The sequence below is a fragment of the Mus caroli genome, chromosome 5 (assembly GCF_900094665.2).
Source record: "Mus caroli chromosome 5, CAROLI_EIJ_v1.1, whole genome shotgun sequence".
Taxonomy (NCBI): Eukaryota; Metazoa; Chordata; class Mammalia; order Rodentia; family Muridae; genus Mus; species Mus caroli.
Genome location: NC_034574.1, coordinates 21,598,298 through 21,618,235, shown reverse-complemented (window position 1 = coordinate 21,618,235; position 19,938 = coordinate 21,598,298). Strand labels below are relative to the sequence as shown.

General features: G+C 43.9%; 1 protein-coding gene across 2 annotated transcripts in view; it reads right to left on the bottom strand.

Moving 5' to 3' along the window:
- Dpp6 (dipeptidyl peptidase like 6) overlaps window positions 1–19,938 on the bottom strand; it is a 927,623-nt gene that overhangs the window by 782,905 nt on the left and 124,780 nt on the right. The window lies entirely within an intron of this gene.

The window sequence follows — 19,938 nt, the reverse complement described above, 5'->3', positions numbered from 1 at the left end:
TAATCCTAGGTACAAAAATATGTCTCTATGTGTGCATATAGGAATATATTATATATATATGTGTGTATATATATATATAGTCCTTATATATAAAAGGGAGAGGGAGGGAAGGAGAGAGAGAGAGAGAGAGAGAGAGAGAGAGAGAGAGAGAGAGAGAGAGACTAGTTATTTGCTTGCTAAAGTAATATTAGAACTTTTTCTAGGAAAGATGCTAGGCTAATAGGACAAATTGATAAGGGGCTTACATGTAATTACACAAATAACCTATCTTTATCATCTATTTTAAATGCTCACTTTAATTACAACTTACTCACAGAAACCCGAAGAGGATCCAGGAAATAATTAATTTCATCATACACCTTTACACATAACATAGCCACCTCTCAGTGCACACATAGCTCTGGCAATCTTTGAGGGGATCCAGCCCTTTCCCTGTGGTTCATCCAGTATCAAAGGTGCCAAGAAGTACACTAAGTCCATTCAGCAGTTTTAGTCCTTAGGCATGTTGATAGAGAGGACATAGAATAGTTAGATGAACAGAAGAAACCTTTTCTTGCATGCAATCATGTCAAGGTTGCATCAAGACAGAGACACAAGTAAACTCACATAGTTCTTTCTTTGTATGACTTAATTAGGAGAATAGAACTTATAATTGGGCTTCTACCCGAGACATCTAAAGGTGATGAATTCACTGTCCCCATAAATGACATCTCCTCAGGATGATATAAGGATAGTCACATCTTAAGTCCTTCAAAACTCAATGATTGGAAGGGCAGGGATAAGAGTCCGTGCTCAGGGAGCATTTGTGACTCAATGCATTGTTGAGAACCAGTACACTTGAGGTTCACTTAGAACCCATGAAAATGAGCAGGGCATGAAGCAAAGGCAAGAAGCATTGCATGAGACTGCTGGGAGCTGATGTCAGAATTCCATGTCTGTTGGCGATGATATCTGAGAATAAATGCAAAGCAGCAATTTCTATGACTGACATTCTGTCACTGTTAGTGACCATTAGTATAGAAGCAGTCCACTAAGAGAATGGAGCCAGAACAGCATCTCAAAACACTTTCTTAATACTGGTGTGGTAGTTAACATTGACATCAGGATCTAGAATGATCTGGAAGATAAACTTCTGGGCATATCTGTAAGGGGGGGCTTAGATTCTGTTTACTGTGGTGAGAAAGCTTACCCTGAATGTGGAAGACATCATGCCAATGACTAGGCTCCAGACTGAGGAGGCAACCTGAGCACCAGCATTCATCACTCTCAGCTGCCTGACTATGGATGCAATGTGGCCGACACTACTGCCACTATGCCTGCTCTGCTACAATGGTATCCTGTTAAACCAAAAGTAAGTCCTTCACCCCTAGGTGACTTTTATCAGGTATTTTTTACTGGAAGAAGAAAATAACCAATGCAGTACAGAGTTGACCTTTTCCACTTCACACATTTCAGTAGAAGATCACTGCTCTTCCAGCTGCAGGCAAGCTTGCACAGCCTGTATGTGCCTCCTGGTCAGGCAGGTCAGTGTTCTGTGTGAAGCATGCCTGAGAGCAGCTTGGCATCTGAGTGCCTGGCAGTGTTTTCTGAAGGACTTCATGTCTGTGCTGCAGGTATCAAGCTGATACCTACATGGCAGGGGTCTTTCTGCACATACCAGGAAATAAGCCAACTCTCTAGGCAGGAATGGGCATGGGTCCACACTAACAGAAGCCAGGTGAGATGGTCTGAGTTGGAACATCTGATCTGCAACATCTGATCTTGCTGTCCTCCATCCCAGAGGCAGAACAAGATGAATAGAGAAAGGACAGAGGTGTCAGAGAACCCAGGATGTCAGCCCCACCCCATGATTCTAGAATTTGAAATAAATTGGCAGGGTCCAGAGGAGTAGTTTGACATGACATCTGCATCAATGAAGTGCCTGCCACATATTCACAAGAATTTTAGGTCTTCAGGACCCATATAAAAATCTGGGCATGAATCCAATGTGCTTATAAACCCAGAATGAGGGATGGAGCTAAAAAGATAGGCAGGGAATCCCTGGAGCCTGCTGACGAGTCTAACCAACAGGTGAACTCCTGGTTCAGTGAAAGGCCTTGTCTCAAAAAGTAAAGTCTATAACAACCAAGGACACTGGGACAAGTATGGTTTCATAAGCACATGGATATATGCACATATGCAGTCCCCACATGCCCACATGCATATGTACACACACACACACACACACACACACACACACACACACACACACACACAAAAGTGGGGTCTGGGAAGATGGCTCAGTTAGCAAAGTTATTGCTAGGCAAACATAAAAATATAAGTTTGACTTCACAAACCTACACTTCCTGAGTTCAAATCCCTGCACCCACCTGTGACCTTTGTGTGACCTTTCCTCTTGCTTAGTAGCTCTCCTTCACATTCCAAACTGTGAATGGCAACAGTGATACAGCACTATAAGAATGTTTATCATGAAAACTAGGGAAGGTGACATAGACAGATAAAAAATGGCTCTCTGAGGCATGTTTCAGCCAAGATGATGATGGTGGTGGTGGTGGTGATTTTTGCCAATAAAACTCTATTTCCCTGCCAAGGTATTTTTCCACCATCTTCTATACTATGATACCCCTGCTACAGAGCTTCAAAGACAGGAGGCTTGCCCAGAAGCTTGTAGGCCAACAAGTCTGGAATACACAAGAGACTGACTCATCAAGGTGGAAGGAGAGAATTGACTCCTGAATGTTGACCTCTGACCTCCACACACATGACAAATTATGTGCACATAAACACACACACACACACAAATTATAAAATAAAATATTACCAATACTTGAAATTTTAACTTCACATAAACCCCACATTTACAGATTAACTAACTCACAAAATAAGGAGTTTGTCTTTCTGAACATTCCACACTGGAATGACAAGGTGGAGAGATGTCTCCACCATTAATAGCATGTGCTAGTCTTTAAGAACATCTTGGCTTTGTTCAGAGAACTCACATGGCAACCTGTATGAAAACCTTCCATATGTCCACTTCCAGGTGATCCAATACCTTCTTATGACATCCACAGCTTTTACACATGTATACACACACAGGCAAAACACTCATACACATAAAATAAAATAAAATAAAATAAAATAAAATAAAATAAAATAAAATAAATAGATCTAGAACATTCCATATTACAATGACTATCTTGAGTCTTCTATTAGGACTGGAATCCCTCGGTCACAACCTCACACTGCACCTTAGAGTTGGATACTTACCATCAGACTTGACTCCTTACTCTAACCTTGTTACTTGCTTGCCTTGGCAGACTCTGAGATATTTAGCCCCTATTTATGTTTTAGGGCCATAGAGAAATGAAACCAGAAATAGAAGGAAATGTATCCTAAGGATCTGGCCACAGAGCAATGACTTGACTAGTCAAAACTTGAATGGGAGGAGTCAACGGTCTGGAAATTTAGAGTCATTCAGTACAAGTCCAAAGGTTTTCTAGTCAAGAGTTGCAGTCATGACCTAGATCAAGATGTTTTCCACAGACTGGATGACACACATAGACTCTGTGGACAGCAATCTGCTTTTCCCAGTGTTCACTGGATTAAATGGTAATATAATCTTCACACATCACAAGAGATAACATGTAATAGTTTTGAGCAAATTTCAGGACACCATGGCCAGCCAAGTTGCTATATGAGATTAACAGATTAATAACAGACTGACACCTTTGCTGATATACCAGCCTTCTTCAAGAGGTAAGCTTAGTATCCCTCATATTGAAAAGATGGGGAAATAAAGAATGGGACAAAACTTAAATTTCATCAGATATTTATTTTTCTCTTTTTCTAAAAAAAGAAATTCTTTAGAACAGACATCTTTGGATACAGCTTACTATTACCTATGACATATTTAATGCAGAGAAAGGTCCATAGAGTTTTCCTAGTGGGAACTTAATATATCAACTTGACTAGCTGATGATGGCCAGTTATTTGGTTAAAGACTAATCTAGGTGTTTCTGTGAAGGGATTTTAGCATTTACATCCATAGTCACTTACATCCAAAGTCAGCTTGAATTAAAGGAGACGAATACCAAGAATAGAGGTGACCTTTGCCTGATGCATTGCATAGAAGAGCTAACCCCAAGGATTCTTAGAACTCCTTCCTTGAGAGACTTACATGGAACTCATAGCTGTTTCTAGTATACAAGTGTATGGCTCAGGTTCCAAACTTGCTTGCAATCCACTTCCTTAGTACTTGTGTGTGTGTGCACGCGTGCGTGCGTGTGCATGTGTGAGTGTGTGTTTGGCAGGGTATTGGGGGCAAGTTCTCTTTCTCTAGAGATCCCATGGTGCTTCAAAACAAATGTCAGATTTGAGCAGGTTAACCCAAGCAGTCAGTATCTGAATGCTTTTTTTTTTTTTAATCTCTTTTGCCTGACAATGGAGGAACCGGGGCTTTGGCCAATAGTAGAGCACCTGCCTAGCTTGCACAAGGCTCTGCATTTAGTCCCTAGCCTCCAATCACAACACATACATCTATATTCTTTCCATATCCCCCTCTCACTTACTACAGATTAATGAAGAGGATGTCAGGATACTGAACATTCAAGACTAGCCCCAGCCCATGCTGTAGGCCACCAGAGAGGCAAGTGTGTATCCCTGTTCAGGTCTCCTTTCTTATTCATCATCTCCTGCCTGAGTCACAGCAATTTGTGAATGAGTTTGAGGAGTCTACTCATTAGTGCCAAGTGGGAAGCAGACTAGACACTTTGTCCTTAGAAAAACAAGACTCTGGAAGCTATGTGCTATTGTCCTGATTCCATCTCTTACTATATTTGCAATGTTGGGCCAATTTCCCAAAGTTCTTTGGCTTCCATTCCCTTCTCACAAAGGGCAGTGACAGCTGACAGTGCCAACCCTTATTTAATTCTTGTGGGTTTGGTGAAAAATAGAAATCAGATCTTAGGGAAGCCTTCATATTTAAAGAATGATTAAAGAATATGTTAGGGAATGGGAAGGAAACCCCTTGCCCACCCACTGATGCCTGACAATGTTCATGGCTCCCCCAAGCTACCCCAAGTGTGGTCTCCCCTGTGGTTATAGACAGGAGATAAAAGCAGGCTCTCAGAGCTTTCCTGCTGCCTGTCCTCATCATAAAGATCAAATAAATACTATGAACTCCAGGGAAAGATGCACACATACCATTTTTTTTTCTGTCTTAAGATGTGCTTAATGCAGTCATTTTCCATATAGGTCTCTGAAGCTGCAATTGGTCAATGCCTGTCCAGACAAGATTGAAGATAGTGAGTTCTGTGGAGTGTGAGCAGCCACCATGAACTGTCCTAGCCCAAAGCCTTTGCAGCCTCAAGTTGTCCACACAGACTTTCTTGCTGGACTCACATCCCTACTACCCACCAAAGAGTTTTCATTAAATATTTTATTTGGTTTCCATGTCCATGAGAAAATTAAAAGCACAATTTGAATCTCAACAAGTCTCACTGGAGGATATTGAAGACAAAGAAATGGCCTACAAAGCTTTTGACAGATGTTTGACTTCTCTGGGCTTTGTTTTAATCACCTAGAATTCAGGATGTCAATGTGCCTGATGGTAGTGTCCAGAAATGAGTGACAAGTAGAAAGTTGTATTTAATGGATGTCAGATGAACTGAGCAGCGACCATGAGCGGAGTCAGTATCCTCCCTACAAAGAATACAGGGATCAGACCTAGTGCTTTAGAGAGGTATGCTCTACTACAATCCACAAGGACAGGATTCCCAGGCAACAGAGGTGTTGCCCTGTGTGAGTTTTCTTGGGGGACAACAAAGGAGAATTTTTGTTGTACAGTATTGGAAAGTTATGGAAGGCTCCCACCAAAACTGAAGTGAAAGGAAACTCTTCGCTTCAAAACTGCATTCCTTGGTGGTGAGGTTGAGTAGCACACAGGACAAGACAGCATGTCTCACCTTAGGAAAGGCATGAGGCAGAGTACAGGCCGGTTGACCAGGTTGATCCAAATAAGGAGAGGGTCAGCATATCATATAATGTCCTCTTCCTACCTGAGTCAGCTCAAAGCCTCTCCACCCATCAGCACCTCTGACATAAACAGGTACATGTTCAGGTCCTTCTTAATTCAAATCTCTAGGCTTTAGGAAACAGCTCTGTGGTGGAGTGCTTGCCTTGCATGCTTGAGGTCATAGGGTCTACTCTCCTCACTGCAAACACAATGGCCTATGTCCCTTTCCTGTCTTCTCCCTCCTCACAGTATCAGTCTTCCCAGAATAGCTCTCTCTGAAAGCATGCTTTTCATCTACCCCAGAGCTTCCTGTGCCCACCTCCTCTTTGCTCTGCACCTCACTGCCCACACAGTGGCCCTGGCTAGGCTCACCAGTCATGTGGATTGACAGGGCAGCTTCACCATTATCCATAAGCACTATTCACTTTTTCTCTCCTCTTGGTGTGCTTACTTCACCACCTCCACTTTACTATCTTTGCTGCCTACTTCCCACAGCCCTGTCTACCCACTCACCTCTTGAGTGTGGGCTGGGACCCATGTTCCATCCTCTCTACATCCAACATGTATAACTGGCTTCCATCACTACCATACATGCAGTGTGACCCCAGATGATATGCAGGCTCAGCATACTCTGCTTGGGTTCTGCGACCAACATGTCCCTTTCAGGCCCTCATTTCCAAATCTGGCTGTCTAAATTTCCATCACCTCTGCTCTCTGCTATTCCCACTTGCTTGTCTTGGGGAAGAAGCTCAACACCCACCCAAGTGTCAAATTAGAACTAAGTCTCGTCCCCCTAGATTTCTCTATGAGAGCAATTAGCAAGCCCATCTCCTGAGCATCTTGCGTTATCTTTGCCTACATTTTTCTCTGTGGGTGATGGATATAACTTCCTAGTCTTTCTCTTCCCTAACCTAATTTCCCATGTCTACTTTCTACCCACATAGATAATGCTAACAAGCAACTGTGCTCACAGCAAGGTTGTACTACGCTGTGGCTCCATCGCCCACATGACCCATGGAACTTATGTAAAAAGGTTGTTATCTCACAATTAGGCTTCAGTTCTAACCCAGTTTTCTGTCACATCACAACCACCCATGTCTGACTCAGCTCATGCTTGAGCCCTGAGATCTCTGGTCACACTAACATCTTCCTGGAATCCCTTTATGCCCCCTTGACAAACTACTATTCAACCTCCATTCTCAGAGCTGATTTACAATTTCTGAAACGTTCATCTCAGGAAACTTTCTCTGCCTTGCCCCCAGTATACTTGGGTTGTACCCTGTTGAGGTTTGGTCTGTTGATATGTATTATAATGTTAAATTCTGTATCCCAAGGTCTCATTGATAAGTGAATTCTCACATATATCAGCTTTTGAGGTGCAAACTGTGCTCCTTAATTGAAAATTATTGGTTGAGTAAAAATGGCTGCAGTCAATTGCTGGAGGGAATAGAGGTAGGTGGGTTATCAGTTACCTGGTTGGGATTGTAGGTAAAGAAGAGAAGAAGGGCACAGGAGGGAGGAAGAAGCGGCCATGAAAGGATGAACACATGGCCAGGAGATACAGCAAGTATTTGGGATACACACTGGGGAAGTAGCTGGGCCAGCAGTTAGAAAAGTAGACTAGGGGTGACCCCAGTAATTGTCAAAGCCAAATAAAGTAACCATAGTCTGAGTCTCATTCATTTGTAAGCTAGATGGGGATAAATTTAAATCAGTTCACCTACACTTCCCTGTACACATGCTGTATTCTGAGCCTGTGCCTAGAGTTGGCTGTCTGCCTGCCTGTGTCCATGACGGGGCTATACGCTATCTTCCCGCCTTCATACCAGGTTGATTTTCTGTTGATGGGTCACTCCTGCTCAGCCTCTTCCCACAGCTGGATACCCCTGAGAGCAAAAGCAGCTGCCTGTCCAAGGCTCTGTAGCTCCTACTCTGTGGCTCCTTGCTTTGACTGTATCGAGGGTTCTAGCTCAATGGTTCTCACCCTTCGGAATGCTGAGACCTTTTAATGTAGTTCCTCATGGTGTTGTGGCCACCAGACATAACATTATTTTCATTGCTACTTCATTTTGCTACTGTAATTATGTTATTGTTATGAGTGGTAATGTAAATATTTGATATGCAGGATTTCTTAACTGACCCCCAAAGGGGTCACAACCCAAAGGTTGGGAACCACTGTATGACTTGCTGAATGCGAGGAGGAAATTTCCACCTGTTCACAGAAGCCCTAAAAGGGGAAATTAGGTTTATAAGAGACTTTTGCATAGCTTGGGGCATAACATCCAGAACTAAAACTACAAAAAGCTTCTACATTTAGGTATTGAAAACTCAGGTTGCTCTTTGAAGAAGGAGAAGGAGATGGGAATGGAGGATCTAATGGGAAGGCAGAAGGTAAAGTGTAGGGCTAATTGAGATGGTAGAAAAGAATTAGCAGAGGGGGCAGTGGGCACAGGGAGGGCAGTGGGGAAAGGATGAGTCAGAACAGAATGTAAGACATGTATGCCAATGTCACAATAAAGCCCATTAGTGTGTATGCCAATTCACAAATTAAGCTAAAATGACAGAATCAGCTTGCTTGATCTGGAAGAGACCACACGGATCACATGTCCTCTGGCAGTTTGTGTTACTCCTCCTTTCCTTTTACCTGCAGAGAATATCACCAAAACTGAGGATGGGGAAAACTAACAGCTGGGTGTGGGCAGCCTCTTCCCCAGGCAGCACTGAAAGCAATGTGGATCCTAGGCACCAAGTCCTCCAGTCAGGGGCAAGAAAACATCTGAGACTGGAAGTAAATGTCATAACACAGGCTGGCACAAGAGACAGATGTTTGCCTCACTGAGCCACCAAATATCCCCATTTATTGCCTTTAGCACCTCCCCTTGGTCCTACCACTCCCCCTCCCCCCAAGACTTCCCACTGTATTAGCAAGACCTGCTTTTAAGAACTTGGCTTCCTCACTGGGACTCTCCCATCGTATAACATTATACTATAGAGACTTAGTGCTTTTCCTTGACAGGACTCCATGTAGAAAGACTAGGAGGGTAGTGATTTCAACTTTTCCTCCAGTCATGAACGTGAAGAAGGGGAGGGGCTGGTCAATCTTCCATCACAGCCTGGAAAGTCAACCTGATTTTAGGTTTGCACCCTTCAGAACTATAAGATGGATGTTTCTGCCATTTAAGGCTGGGATATATGGTGACAGCCACCCAGAATACCAAAACCTACAACCTGGGTGCACAGGTCCAGTGTATTCAAAGACAAGCTTGCACTTTCTGCACAGGGTACCATGGTTTCCTGTGTCTCTGCTCTGTGTATACCAAAAGACCCTGATCATCCAAGGAACACCATGCTGTCAAGATGCAATCTGACTCATCTTTTGTGGTCTTCAAATCCTGGGATGAGAGCTGTCCTTCTGCCACAGTCTGGAAATGAGCAGCACCCACCAACAGACACTGACGACAACTTTATCCTTCCATTGTGTGTCCAAACTGCTTCCTATTCTAATTAAAATTCTAAATTGCTCTTGCTTTCAGTTTTCATGTATGTATGAGTATGGGTGTGGACATGCATGGGTGCATTCTTGTGGAGTCTAGTGGATGATGTTGGGAAACATAGTCAACCACTCTTCTGTATTATTCATTGAGGCAGGTTCTCTTAATCAAATCCAGAGTGTGCTGATATGACTGGTCTCAATTGTCAGTTTGCTCTGGAATCCCTGTCTCGATCCTTCAAGGCTGGAACTTCATATGGGTCACCATGCCTACCTAGTGCTTCATGGGTTCTAGGGCTATGGACTCCAGTCCTCACCCTTCCCTTAAGTGTTAAAGCATCTCCTGAGCCCTTCAATTCCTTTTTAAGGGTGGCGAATATTATCCATCTTTGACTTATCACACCTTCCAGAAAGCTTTGCCCAGACAGAAGACGCTATCTATCTCTCCCCCTTCTCAGCTCTGAAATGCCATCTGCGTAGTCTACATCAAGGGGTTCCTTCTGTATTTGACCATCTTTCACCAGGGAGGCTATGGCATTGTAGAAGATAGATAGAACCTGCTTTTATACTTCTTCCAGATTCTTAAAAGATGACTGTGTACATCCAAGACTCCATGTGAGAATTTTATTGATGAAATTCAATGTTGTCCTACTGTAATACAAAGATTTAGCCTGTAGTGAGAATTTTGGTTTCTTTAAGAAACACAGAAATACTATAAGAATTTGTTTTTGTTTTAATCCCAGGTGAGGGATATGGGCATATCCTTCAGATTGTCCATAGGAGCTGACTATGATTCGCCTCACAGGGGTATAATTTTGAGAGCTGCAGATAGTTTCTGTGACACTTGGAATTCTGGGCATTTCTCAGGGGGCATATAAATGCTAGGGCCTAAAAAGGTAGCTGAGTTGTTGTTGGGTTGTTGGTTCGTTGTTGTTGTTTGCAGTTTAAGTAGTCAGGCATAAAGAAAAAGCAACAAGAAGAAATGTGATATACTGATATAAAAGATCAAAGTTGCCTCAAGGTACTCGATGGCACTGATCATCAGGAAGTAGGATAATGACTACATTGCCCCTTTCCAGGCACTGACTTTATTTAGGGATTTCTTTCCTTTCCTCTCTACCTAGTGTTAGGGGGTTGGAAGGGTGGAAGAAAAGGGGTGGAGAAGGGTATAAGGCAAAGATAGCTACAAAAGCCAAACTTTGGTCAGCATGACACACGGACTGGAGACACACAGGACAAGAACCACGGTGCGACTGGAAACTGCTCCTTCAGCTTTATGGACAGCCCTTAACCTCTTGGTCTGTCTCTTCTACACAGGTTGAGTGAGAATAGAAGATTGGGGAAAACAGCATATAACACCTTAGGCAGACCTCCAAGGGGAGTATGACCCATGGGAAGATCTCCTTACATCTCCAACAGCTGCACACCACCAGCCTTAAGGACCCAGGAAAGGTGACCTCCTGACACTCCATTTCTGTAGTTTCCCAAGTTCATCAATGTCCTTCTCTCACAAGACAGCATTCCATCATTCCATTTGTGCCTCCATTTTAACCCACACAACAGCATCTCCTTACAGGGAGAGTTCAGCCATTGTTGTTGGGACCTCTGTGTCAGGCTCCATTCACCCAATTTGCAAATACTGACACAGATATGACCTCCTTCCAGATATCAATATTCTTGGGTGGAGCGATTAGAAAGGTAGACTGTGCTCTTAGCATCACGGGAGAAAATGGAAATGAGGGGCTCTTGGGAAAGAATAGAGAAAGTGCCCAGTGTTCCAAGGGGATGCAAAGAGTGGTATGGTCATAGAGAGACAGAATCACAGGCACAAAACTAACAAGGTCTGTGGCCCTGGTCTATGTTCAGGTGCTCCTAGACAGCAACAGAGAGAGTAGAGGTAAAAGTAAGAAGAAACCAGGTCTGTAGCTTCAAACCAAGTGATCATTCAAGAATGAGTCACCACTCCATTCTAAGGTGGCCTTCCAGACCCTGTGTGAGCTGATCCTCAGCCTCCTCTGGGTCTTCCTCATGACCCCCAACCTGTTACAGTGAGACTGAGCCTTTCCAGCCCACAGCCCTTCTCACCCCAGAGACCTTACTCATTTTCTGCCTTTCCTTCCTCCACAGGTCATCAATGTGTTCATCCCCTAGAACCCAGCTTCACTGCCACAGGAGCAGAACCTACATCACTTTCCTTACTCCGCTATATTTAAGCAAACTGTTGATGCAGCCTTCCACCACGGGCTAGGGAGCATTTGTACACATGCGCACATGCACACGCACATGCACACGCATGCAAACACACAGCCATGCACTCACATGCTCATACACCTGTGATCCCCAGCATAACATATAGATGCTGCTGAGTGACAGCCCAAGCCAGGAATACGAGAAACAGCCCAATATAGCTCACTGCAGCAGGGCTTCCTCCTGCAACCCCTTCCATGGGTAATTTGGGTCTGACTTCCCCTGTAGGCACTGGCTTCTCTGTTGTGTCACTTGGCTCAGTCTCTATGTACACAGCAGATGCTCATTTGCCTAAATGGGGAGCCATAGAGCTGCTGCAAAGAGAGAAGAAGAGAGGAAGGAGACAGACTGTAGGCTGGAGGAGAGGGATCATTTCCAGCTAGGTGCTGGTTCCCTTTCTGTGACTAAATGCAGTGTGACATCACTCAGATGAGTCCGTGGTAACTGTAGATATTAAGCACAAACTCTACATTACATGTTTAATAAACATTGCTAGCTTTCAGGGAGGCAAAATTGTTTTTATAACAGTGTTTATAACACTGAAGCTGGCAGGCACATGTTTTCTGGAAATAACTTATGAAAACCCTCTCCTCTGGCTTGTTCATTCACACCATGGCAGGACCACGGTGAGATCTGAATGGAGCCAGTGTTCAGCTTCCCAGGGATGGCTGTGACCCATCCTCACACAGAAGATGGAGGGAGACAAGGGACTACCTGGGCCTAGAGTATGCTTCAGGAAATCTTAATGAAGCTGCCTTGTCCTGTCCTTCTGTGTGGGAAGAAACAAATCAGAGGGAAAACTAAGGATGAGGCTCTTGTGGGAGGGCATCAGGGGCTGACAGAGTTCTAATACCTCATGTATTATCTGTACTCTGTGACTGTCCACTCCTTTAGACAGATCACTGTATACATGCATATTATATATATATATATATATATATATATATATATATATATAGACAACTGCTCAATTTTATAATGTGAAGCTGGGGGGAAGAGCTCCTGGCTTCCACATGTCCTTTTAGCTGCCAGCAGGTACCCTGCATTGGCCATTCAGACCTCCAGATCTTCAGTCATGGCATTTAGGGAGCACCTAGCCAGTAGAATAATTACCTCTGAGCCCCCAATAAGTCCCTCATTAATAAAAGTCCACTTGAGATGCATATTCAGTGAGATTCAGGCTTTTACATAATTCTCCAGTGAGAAAGTTGAGAGAGGGTCAATACAAGGGAACTGGAGATAGCATCCAAGGTCAAATAGAGCCAGACGCAGTCGTTCAGTTTAGTTCATTGCCAGCACTACCTTTGAGTTACCCTCCTCAACACTTTGTCAAGGTCAGTGCCGAGTGGAACAGTGGAGTTTCTGGCTTACCGAAGTAACTACTAGGCAGGAGCTAGAACTGCAGCTAGTGAAAGGATTGTCAAGGGATACAGCCAGTCGATCAGAAGCCAGATCTTATGGGTTCAGGGGCAACCGAGGATACTGTGGTGCCCAAGAATATTCTCAAGTACCTGTTGCAAGAAGCCAGAGCCTGGCTAGGATGTTTGAGCAATCATGGGGTTGGGGTTTGTCCTCTAACATCACATCCTTAATACATGCCTTCAGAGGCCTCAGTTTCTCTTCCTGCTCTCTGTGCCATTAACCTATCACTCTCTACTTCTATTTCTGCAAGTTCCAGAACTCCTGAAGGATCCAAGGGCAGCTAAGACTTCTTGGGAAGATCTCTCTCTCTCTCTCTCTCTCTCTCTCTCTCTCTCTCTCTCTCTCTCTGTGTGTGTGTGTGTGTGTGTCTCTGTGTGTGTGTGTGTGCACGCGTGCATGCCTGTGTGTGATATTGTACAAGTACAATCACCTGTTATAGCTTTCCCACAGCCCCTTTGTCTCACAGGTGAAAAAAAAAGGCCTGGAGAATTGGTGCAAATTGAACTTGACTGGAGAACAACAGGTCAACACAATGTGCTCCTTGGTGGGTGGGGGGGTGGGGCGGGGGAGGCAGGTCTAGAAGTCTATTCATCTGGGATTTCATGTTGCCTATAGCAAAGGCTACAGTGCCCTTGGCTTGGTCACGTGATATCCATGGGTAAAGGTAGAGATGTGGTACACTGGTCCTAACAGTAACCAGTGCGCAATAATGACATACCTTACCACATCAGGGAGAACCATAGTGTGCACCCATGGTGCATCTACCAATCTTAACTTTCAGAAAATGTTATCTCAGGAGATGCTTCCCCAAGCATCACTGAACCCCCTACTATGGGGCCAGCAGCTTGCTGGCAACATGTACAACATGACATTGGCAGTTAGTATTCTACCCACACTTACTTTGCCTGTTTATGACTAGAAAGTTTTTAAGACAATGCAGTCAGTCCTGGAAAGCAGAACAGGATCTCAGTACCACCATGGCTCTTCTGGGCACAGAAACCCTGGCCAAGAACATCTAGATATTCTGGTTTTCTCAGATACCTGAGAGTTCTGAGGGAAAAATTTATTTAGTGGAAGCAAACTCTAGAAAGAGGACATGTGCCTCATGTTGAAGCTACAAGGATTTCAAGAAAACACTCAGATCTTATGGGTACTAGGTTTTGAGGCCATCAGTGATCCTACCCCAACTGGAATTTAGGTTGGCAACCTGTTTATTGTGACAAAAGCTATCTTGTCAAAGGCCCAGTGATAGATTTCTTTACCAAAGTACTCACCTAAGTCCTTGACCTTGTTTGATGGTTAATACTGAATTTCAATTTGACATGTTCTAGAGCCACTAAAGAAACAGCCCCTGAGCAGAGCATGGGTGTGAGGTTTTCTGAAGTGTTAGTTGAAGTGGAATAATCCACCCTGAATGAGGATGGCAACATTCCATGGGCTGTACCTTGGATTGCATTGAAATGAAGAAGGAGGCTGAGTACCAGCCCAGAACGCATGGCTCTCTGCTTCCTAACTGGGGATTCAGGATACAGTAGACCGGCTACTCCCACCCCTGCCTCCACTCCCACTGCCATTAAGGACTGTATCACTCTGAACTGTGAGCCTTAAACAAACTCTTCTTCACATAAGATGGTCTTGTCAGGCATTTTGTCACAGCAATGTGAAAAGAAACCAATAACTGATGTTTTAGCCCATCAACCATCAAAGACCTGTGGGAGGCTACAGAGAACATGGGGACATGGCAGATGCTGACAGTCAGGCTGTGGGCCACCTGTGTGAGCAGCACATGGTGAGTATGAGGTGCATTATCTCACCTGAGAATGTATTTCCAACGATGAAATGAAAACTGACTGTATTGCTGCACAAACTTTACAGCTACAGCTTAGTCTATTACTGAGCCCCTACTTACCTGATAAGCACTAGTCTAATTGGTCAGGCTGTTGAAGTCTTGTCCCCATAGTTTCAATCAACCCTACCAAAGCCTAAACAGGTAGTTCTGATGGAGAAACCCCTGTATCCATCATCCTCCCTTGTGGAAGCTGGAGCTAAGCCTCAGCAGTATTTAAATGGAGCTGCTAAGTGGCTGTCTGCATTCTAACACAGAATCTGTGCAGGGCTTGGTTTCAGTAAGCAGGACTAGAAGAAGTAGGCAGAAATAGAGGCCATAAGCCATAGTTAGTGTTATTTGTGTTAAAGGTCCACTTACTCTCTAGCTATGCAGCTCACTTTCCTTCCTAACTTTCTTTCTTTCTTTCTTTCTTTCTTTCTTTCTTTCTTTCTTTCTTTCTTTCTTTCTTTCTTTCTTTTTTTCTTTTCTTTTTTGTACTGATGAGGCTTCCTGCTAGTCAATGACCAGAGGCATCTCTGTCCTGTGGCTGTGCATTTCCACAAGATCATGGGGCTTTGCCACTCCTGTTATGGCTGTCACTTAGCTCCTTTCTGAGAAAACGCATGAACACATTACTTTTCTGGTAAAGAACATTTGGTGGTGTCCAGAAGCCTTCCTTCATGCTAGAGTGTGGAGTCAGGATATCAAGCATGTCTCACTCATCTTTTTATCTCTGTAACACCAACACAGGACTTGATAGACTCATATAAGCACCAAGCTAAAGAAGAAGGCCTTGCAGAGAAACCCATTTGGGAAGGAGTCTCAAAGCTGTGTATGAGTTGGATCTCTGCCATACTTGCTATAGTGACCTTCACTGACCTCTGCAGCTGTCACAGGGATAGTTTCAGACTAATCTCAGTAACTGTGAACTCCAAGAAGCCCTGGACCTTGTGTTTCATGCACAGCTGTGGCCTGAGGCAGGCTGTTTACAAACATTTGCTGAGTAAGAGAAGACTGCTTAGCTGTCAGAGAGGTAATTCACCTGCAGTGGCCAGTTCCCACACTTTATGGACTCTGTGTCAGCATTACCTGGTGATCATGAGTGCGTCTCTGTAGAGTGATGATTGGTGGTCCTGATGCTGATGGCTCTGAGCATGATGACTATGTATTTCCTCCCAGGAACCAGAGAGCAACAATGACATCCTCACAAGTGGCATTGCTCTGCCTTTCAGAGTGTTTTTATTTTGATGAGCAACAATGGCATCCTCACAAATGGCATCACTCTGCCTTTCAGAGTGTTTTTATTTATTCTGATGATGGAGGATTAAAGCAATAGGCCAGAAAGATAAACTCCACTTCTTGGTAGTGGGGGGAGGGATGGCATCGTAGTGGAGGACCACACTACTGAGTTACAATATACATGTCGGGGTTGTCACTGATGGATGGGCGAAAAGTGTTTCTGTGTCTACAACCTAGGGGATTTTAGAGAAGGGATTTGGTTGGGAAAACTGAGTGTCTAAACACCACGGACTGGACTGATGAGATTCAATTAAGCTTCCTGTATGTTCTGCCCTGTGGTGTCTCTGATGACCCCCTTAGGACTCACCGCCATTAAGAACAGATATTTCAATAATCTTTGCTTTTTAAAAAAATTCATTAAGAGACAGGACTGGAAGCATGGACACTGGTGGTCAGGGAGGGGTGAGATGAGGTAGCAGGAGAGAAATTAAGCTTAGTGAGTGGAGACATAGAAGTCTCATGGGGTTGAACATCAATAACTTTAGACAGCAGAGTGTGGACAAGCATGCCACAAGTACATTAGCAGTTTTGAATCATGCTGCTTTTTTTTCAATTCATCCATTAGGCTTTTTCTAGCATCTGGTCACCTACAGACAAATACTTCACGGTTTTCTGAAAGATGAAATGCCATTTTCTTTGCTCTCTTTAGGACTTCGAGGTTTGGTCTCTACCTTGGAAAGACACACTTATTCTAATAATTTATTCTAATATGTTCTATATGATGTCCATGTATAAATCCCACTAACTCTTTTAGCACAGTTCGGCCAACCCAATGGTGGGGCTTCAGTACAAATCGAGGCATTCCTAATATCTGGGGCCTGTGCACTTACCCATTCACCAGGGGCAAATGCATGGATAGACTAGAGATTTGAGAAAGGGTGAAAAGGTATCAGGAGCCTGTACCACAGAGATGCCACATCCTCAAGCCCTCTACTCCACCCTGCCAGGAAGGGCACACGATTTGACAAATAATTTCTTCACAGAGAAATGGACTTCTCCAAGCTGGAGGGATATACAAGAAAACCCCCACCCTACCCTCATGCCTGAGCTCTCTTCACTAACACAAGAATGAGGATGCTCCCTGGGGACCAGCAGCCATGCTGACACCATGTCACCCTTCTGCTTAGCAGAATGAGGCTTTTTTTTTTCTTTTTTAATTCATTGGACATGGGCACAACGGTAGATTCCAGCCCCACCTGATGCAAAGGGCACCTCGAAAGGGCAGTTCCAGAATCTCTCCTAGGCTCGCTCCTGACATTGCTAACCTGGTGAACTCTCTCCCCACCCCCAAGAACAGAATAAAAGGGTGTTGAAAGCAGTTGAAAGGGAAAAGAAAATGCAAAACAAATCAAAGAATCCCTCACAGACTGGCTAGTGTAGCTCCTGTTCTAGTCATAATTAAGAAGGAATCGGGGCTGCTTTTATGTCATAAACTTAATAGTGTGGCAATTTCTGGCTTCAGCTTTCTACACCATACTTCCTCACTATTCAAAGCTGCAAGCTGCTAACTGTAGCCTCCTAGGGCTCTTCAGACCCTCCCCCTTGGTACCTAAGGTGACCGCAGAGTTTAAGACAGGAAGATTTTCTTCCATCAGAGCCACATATGTATCCTCCAGTGACTCCCAAACTAGACTCCAGACACCTCCTCTCTGGCCTTGTATCCACCATTAACCACAGGCTACAACCCAATTTCAAGTAAACGCTCAAGGATGTTAATGTTGACCTATCGCAGCTAGACTGCTCTAGGGCCACCAGAGCACAGTAATAGAAGCTAGGTGTCATGAGCATAGACATATCAACTTGGCTCAGTGCACACTGCCATAGGTCAGAAATCAGTGGCTGTAACTCAGCCCCAGGAGGTCATCTATCTATATAGAGGAGGTGAGAGTGACCATCACCTACCAACAGAGGGAATGATTAGTCTGTTGCTGCCTGCCTGACTGCTTGGGCTCCCCATCCTAAAGGCTTACTCAGAAAGCGTGTTGCACCTTGCCAGACAGTGTCTCCTATCTGGTGCTGTACCCTGGGGATGTGAGAGGGATGGGAAATGAGGGAAGTATAGGACATGAAGAATATGTTGACCAAATGGGGTCAACATAAGAATGGGGTAGAAGGAGAGCTAACTCAGAATAACCTTGAAAGACTCATATATTCTGGTCCTCTTAGACTGTCAGTGTGCCACAGAGCAGCTGGTACATGGCCAGGTACTTGGTGAATCATCAGAAGAAATTAATTTATTTAAGATGGCAGAAGCATTCAGAGTCAATAAAGATATTGAATGCCCTGTCTGTTTCTTCCTCTGTTTCTCCCTCTGAGAACTTAATTGTGTTTTCAGCATAGACAAGGGTTTACCTGAATTATACTAGAAAGCCAGAGCAGGAGTGGCCACTGATGGTCCTCAGTCCCAGCCAGCCTTGTGTGATAGAGGACTAGTGAATGCAGTAGCCATATTCATGGGCTCTTCAGATACTAAAGCAAACTGGGATTTTGGAAGAATAATATTAAATCCTTGCTCATGGGAAACTGAGGATAGTCACAGAGGGAAAGGAAAGGAGAGACAACAGAATAGCCTCTTGTCCTTCAGCTCCAGGGATTTGTTCATGTTCTGTTGCAAAGGAAAGACTTATCCATCAGAAGGCCCTTCCTTCCATGCATGATGATAAATTAAAGGCTAGTGGCACAATAACACGACAAAGCATCTCTAGCCTCACCTTTTACAGCTCCCTGCTTTGTCATTTCTGAAAGATCAACAGCACTTTTTCAGGTCTGGTGAAAGAACAAATGGGTGGGGGGAGCGGTTTCCGGTTTGGGCCACCACTCCTCAACAATGCTGTAAATTAACTGGCATGCAGAGATGGCATCTCTGGTTGACTAAGATCAACTGTTGGTGCTATGCAAATGAAGTCACAAGCAGCTGCAAACCACTGGATGAACACTTCGGTTCTCCCCACCCATTATGAACACCTTTCAGATCCTATAAGCTCCCAAAGGAGTCTAAACCAGCATGTTGGAATTCAGTTGTTGTCTAAAGAAAAAAAACAAACAAACAAACCACATTTGTATAAAGAACCTGTGGACTCAAGGAGCGACAGAAATAAATCTATGAACAGAGTCTGACGTGAATCTGACAAACTGCAAGATTCTCAAGAGAGGTAGACAGAATAATGAATTTGTAAAGTTTTTGTTAATGTTCATAAACTATTTTAGTTTTGTCCGCAATTAATAATAATTTCTTTGGCATTTTACCTGAATAAAATAGAGTTAAATTTATCAGCAAAAGCCTGAAATGATAGCAAAATTTGTCACATGGACCAATCAAGAAAGACTGCCAGCACTTGCAGTGAGGAAGTGCTGTGTCTTTCTTGTGAAAGCAAGCACTCAGGTGCACTCTCTTTAAAATGAGTGGTGTCTTATGCTTACCGGTCTAGCTTGACTCATCCTTGGTACTAGTAGACTCAGACTTGCCCGTAATTAACTAGTGGTTTTAGTCAGCAGACAAACAGTATGAACATAATAGTATTCTAGTGTTAGAAAATCTCACTGTAAAGGCCACCCAGGACATCTGGTTGCCAGGAAGTAGAATTTCCTCTGCTGGAGTCACCTTGGGGTGGCAAACAGCCAATCTGGAGATTTGGAAAT